Source organism: Mus caroli, chromosome 17 (assembly GCF_900094665.2).
Source record: "Mus caroli chromosome 17, CAROLI_EIJ_v1.1, whole genome shotgun sequence".
In the NCBI taxonomy this organism is placed as follows: Eukaryota; Metazoa; Chordata; class Mammalia; order Rodentia; family Muridae; genus Mus; species Mus caroli.
Window position 1 is genome coordinate 7,558,702 of NC_034586.1, and position 5,766 is coordinate 7,564,467.

General features: G+C 41.7%; 1 pseudogene; it reads left to right on the forward strand.

Moving 5' to 3' along the window:
- Positions 1–1,822: 1,822 nt before the first annotated feature.
- LOC110312149 lies at positions 1,823–3,573 on the forward strand (annotated as a pseudogene).
- The last annotated feature ends 2,193 nt before the right edge of the window (positions 3,574–5,766 follow it).

The window sequence follows — 5,766 nt, forward strand, 5'->3', positions numbered from 1 at the left end:
GAATGGGCTCATGATTGAATGAGTCACTGAAAAGCAAATCCCCATGTCACCAGCATGTTTTAGATAGAAACTTGTAGTGATGACAAATCAGTAGACCCTGATCCATTTCCTGTGGCTAATAAAGTCAACTATACAAACTTAGTACAATAAAACTAGACTAGATTACTACCCACTAGTTCTAGATGCCTAAGCTCCATTGTGGATTTCAAATGCAGAAGTTGCAGCAGGTCTTCTTGCTTTTGGAAAGTTGTCACAGAGAAGTTACCTGGGTTATTCCAACTTCTAGAGCAGGGGCTCTCAACCTGTGTGTCACAACCCCCTTAGGGAGCTACATAACTTATATTTACATTATGTTTCATAACAGTAACTAAATTATAGTTATGAAATAGCAGGGAAATAATTTTATGGCTGAGGGTCACCACAAGTGAGGAACTGTAGTACAGGGTCACAGCATCAGGAAGGTTGAGAACCACTGATCTAGAGTAAGCCATCATCCTTGGCTCCCAGCCTCTCCATAGTCCAAGCCAGTTAATATCCCTTTGCCTTTGTCTTTTGTGCTCTATTTCCCAATACCCTGGCCTTTTGTGACAGGAGTCCTACCTGCCCACTTCACCAATTATGCTGTTGCACATGACTTGGAGTTTCTGGTACCTGACCACTGGTTATTTTATATTTATTTTCTTCACATGCTAGCCTTAAACCCAACTAAGACAGCATGTGCTTGTCTCTGAAAACACCCTCAAATTTAGGCTGTAGGAGCACACAGGAGAATCAAGAGATGCTCTAATATATTTGATGACTTCATGTCTTCCTCCTGAACTCTAATGTTTTGCTTTTCTTTTGTGGATATAAGAGAGGAGCCAGGTTATAATAACTGGTCTAACTTTTGAAGATTGAAGAATAATCAGCAAACTATAAAATTCATCATTTGTATGGTCCAATGACTCTCAATAATGTTATCATATTATGCTACTTAAACTCCAATCTAGTCTTATAACAACTCCATCTCTTCAAAATATTCTCATTTAACTATTTCCAAAACATCCACAGTGCCATTCCAAGCCCATGCCACTTACATCCTTATAATTTCATATCTACAGAACCTTCTATGTCACCACTTCCCTAGGGCCTTTTATTTAGAATGCCATCTCTAACATTCAACTGTTTTGACACAGTGATATCTCCCTGGTGAGTCATATACAGTTGTATGGCTATACCAAAACAGGTTTCCCCATTCACCAGCTGATAGCTATCAAATTCTTTATTTTGACAAAGCTCTCAATTACTAAGAAAACCATCCTTTGAAAATATAACTTTTCTGTGGGTGTTCACTAAAATTGAAATCATTTTTCCCATTGAAAGACTGTTATAAAAATGCAAAGGAACATTACAGAATGTAGGATAACACATGAAAAGTTGCATATATGAACACCATTTCTATCAAGTAGAAGACACTTTTGAAATGTAAAATAACAATAACTGAAGGGTTCTTACCCCAGCCAAAAAGATGCACTAGACATGAATATCAGGTCATGAAGCACCATTATCAATCATGGAAACGAAATCACAAGAAGATACCAATATATGCATAAAAGATACCATGAAAATTTTGTGCTGAAAATTTCAAATTTTGCTGACGGAGATGAGGTTAATCCAAGACCATTGAAGACATCCATCTTGAAAACCATTGATGAATTCAAACTGCCCTGGGCTGACTAAGATGAAAGCTCTTGTTTTGGCAGCTGTTTTTGTGTGCCGTTGTGCATTTTACTAAAAGCTGGGCGCTGGGTCTCATTGAGAAGCCAAGAGAAAGGTTACAAGCATGAAACACAGTTCAGTTTCCACCTGTGGTGCTGGCTGCCTCTCTATGCAGGAGTTAAGGTCCCTGGACATCAATATACCAGGGCCTTCATACCCCTCAAACCAAAGAAAGATCAACCTTTGGAAAGCTGAGTACACACAAACCAACATCTGAAAGAAAAGTCTCAATATTTGGGAAAAGGACTAGTGGACATGGATAAAAATCAAGGACCCAAGACCACTTAATGACAAAGTGTTCATTCAGCAGTGTATTCAACAACTGTACGAGTTTCTTACAGAAAATGACTATATATATAGTGTACCCATGAAGTCTCTACAAGCTCCATCCACTAAAGATTTCTTTATGGCTTTCTGTGCCCATCACATGAACTTCTTGATACAAAATTTGAAGGCGAGGTCTCAAGAATTTTTAAAGAACTTGGGTATCCCTTTGCACTGTCCAAGAGCATCACGTATACAGTGAGATCCCCTCACATGTGGCCTCACATTGTGGCTGCCTTGGTGTGGCTAACAGACTGAATCAAGATTCAGAGCACCATAAAAGAAAGCTCACCTTTATTTGATGATGGGCAGCTCTGGGAAGAAGAAACTGAACATGTAATTAAACACAATAAGTTGGTTTTGGACTACACCAAAAAATGCTATGAGAAATTCATGACCAGGGCCAACAGCTTGGAAGAGGAGGATGTGGAGCTGCAGGCAAAGCTGAAGGACGTGTATAAGGTAGATGGGTCCAAGCTGGAATCACGAGCAGCAGAAAACAAAGCACTAAATGAACAGATTGAAAGACTGGAGCAGAAAAGAGAAAAAGAATGGAATCATCTGATATCATTGAGGAAACTGAAAGCTTCCTAACAAGCAGATGTTCAAAACGATAAAGCACACGTGAGCAACTTGGAGTCTCATTCATCCATTCTGAAACAGAAATTGAGCAGTCTTGATGAAGAAATTGGTAGATTAGAACTAGAATGTGAAACAGGAAAACACTTGACTACAGAGTATCGCTGATAACCAGAAGTATTCAGTCACTGACATTGAGAGAATAAATCATGGGAAAATGAATTGCAGCAGACTATTAATAAATTAAGCAAAGACCTGGAAGCTGAACAACAACAAATGTGGAATGAGGAATTAAAATACACCAGAGGCAAAGAGACGCTTGAAGTGCAGCTAGCTGAGTACCACAAGTTGGCTAAAAAATTAAAGCTTATCCCCAAAGGTGCTGAGAATTCCAAAGGTTGCGACTTTGAAATTAAGTTTAATCCTGAGGCTGGTGCCAACTGCCTTGTCAAATACACTTGTCAAGTGTATGCACCTCTCAAAGAACTCTTGAATGAAACTGCTGAAGAAATGAACAAAGCTCTGAATAAAAAGGATGGGTCTGGAGGAACAACTGAACACCATGAAAACAGAAAGCAAGAGGACTGTAAGGATGCTGAAGAGGTTCAAAAGCTGATGACCTTTAACCAACAGACTGTTAAGGAAGCTGAGGAAGAAGAGAAGAAGTATGCCAGTGAGCTTGAATCCTTGGAGAAACACAAGCACCTGCTGGAGAGGAGGGTGAAGGAGGGCCTCAGTGAGGCCATGGATGAGCTAGACACATAGTGTTTTTGGAGAAACATCTTGAAGAGCAGAATGCTTAAGCCGACAGAAAGTATGAAGAATGCATGTCTAAAGATCTCCTGGAAAACATCAGAGATCACAGAGATGTATAAGAGTAATGCTGCCCAACTTAAGGCTCCTGACAAATGAAGATAAACTAATCTTTCATAGACATAACATAATATTCTATCCCAAAATTATGATAACATGGTAGATTGACCTTTTAGACATATCAGACAGTTAATAGAGTGGAGCTCTTGGACAGTGTGAAGGGATACCCAAGTTCTTTTAAAATTCTTGAGACCTCTTCTTCACATTTTGTATCAGGAAGTTCATATGATGAGCACAGAAAGCCATAAAGAAAGGCAAAGATCTTTAAGAAATCTTTAGTAGATGGAGCTCATAGAGACTTCATGGATACACTATATACATAACCATTTTTTGTAATAAACTCAGAGTTGTCGAATATACTGCTGAACGAATGCTTTTTTTAGTGGAAAAAAAGAAAACCATTGATGACTCAAACAGCCCAGTGGACAACTATCACCCAGAAATGATGCTTCTATAGTTAAGAAAGAGAAACATCAGCTCTCTGCTCCTCCCTGTTCCAGAGACAGCCGCATCTTCTTGTGCAGTGCCAGCTTCATCCTGTAGACAAAATGGTGAAGGTCGGTGTGAACAGATTTGGCTGTATTGGGTGCCTGGTTACCAGGACTGCCGTCTGCTCTCCACATGGCAAAGTAGAGATTGTTGCCATCAACGACTCCTTCATCGACCTCAACTACATGGTCTACATGTTTCAGTATGATTCCACCCATGGCAAATTCAATGGCACAGTCAAGGCTGAGAATGGGAAGCTTGTCATCAATGGGAAGCCCATCACCATCTTCCAGGAGTGAGACCCCACTAACATCAAATGGGGTGATGCTGATGCTGAATATGTTGTGGAGTCTACTGGCATCTTCACCACCATGGAGGAGGCCGGGGACCCACTTGAAGGGTGGAGCCAAAAGGGTCATCATTTCTACCCCTTCTGCCGATGCCCCCCTGTTTGTGATGGGTGTGAACCACGAGAAATATAACAACTCACTCAAGATTGTCAGCAATGCATCCTGCACCACCAACTGCTTAACCCCCCTGGCTAAGATCACCCATGACAACTTTGGCATCGTGAAAGGGCTGATGACCATGGTTCATGCCATCACTGCCACTCAGAAGGTTGTGGATGGCCCCTCTGGAAAGCTGTGGCATGATGGCCGTGGGGCTGCCCAGAACATCATCTTTGCATCCAATGGTGCTGCCAAAGCTGTGGGCAAGGTCATCCCAGAGCTGAACGGGAAGCTCACTGGCATGGCCTTCCATGTTTCTACCCTCAATGTGTCCATCGTGGAGAAACCTGCCAAGTATGAAGACATCAAGAAGGTGGTGAAGCAGGCATCTGAGGGCCCACTGAAGGGCATCCTGGGCTACACTGAGGACCAGGTTGTCTCCTGCGACTTCAGCAGCAAATCCCACTCTTCCACCTTCGATGCCGGGGCTGGCATTGCTCTCAATGACAACTTTGTGAAGCTCATTTCCTGGTATGACAATGAATACAGCTACAGCAACAGGGTAGTGGACCTCATGGCCTCCATGGCCTCCATGGCCTCCAAGGAGTAAGAAACCCTGGACCTCACCCCAGCAAGAACACTGAGAGCAAGAGAGAGGGCCTCGGTTGCTGAGGAGTCTCTGTCCCAACTCAGTCCCCAACATTGAACATCTCCCTCACAATTTCCACCCCAGGCTCGCATATTAACAGGAGGTATTGAATACCATCAATAAAGTTTGCTGCACCCTCCCTCCCCAAAAAAAGAAAGAAAGGGAAACATCCATATACAAATAGCCTAGAGCAGAGTGCCCAGAAGACATGGGTTCACAAGGCAACCACAGAACCACTGACCAGCTAAATAGCAGCTGACCACAAAGAAACTTGAATGCTCTTGTTCATAGCAGGGTTTTTCCTAATAGTACAAATAACCCAGATTTTAACCAAATAATTAATGGGACAATAAAATGGCTCATCCCTACAATGAAATATTACTCAGCAATCAAAGGAAATAACATTATGAGATATGTTAATATAGATGGACACAACACTGTGTTATATGAAAACATGATTTTTTTTTTTCACGTGCAGGAAAGGCCTAGGGGAGAAGAGTCTATAGCGCTGTGAACTAGATTCTTGATAACCTTGAACTTGACAGATTTTGTGAGTGCAGGAATGAGAAGTCACTGCATAGCAGTAAAGCATTTCTTTCTTGGAGGAAAACCAAACTTCTAACATTAGATGGTGTTGATAGTTGC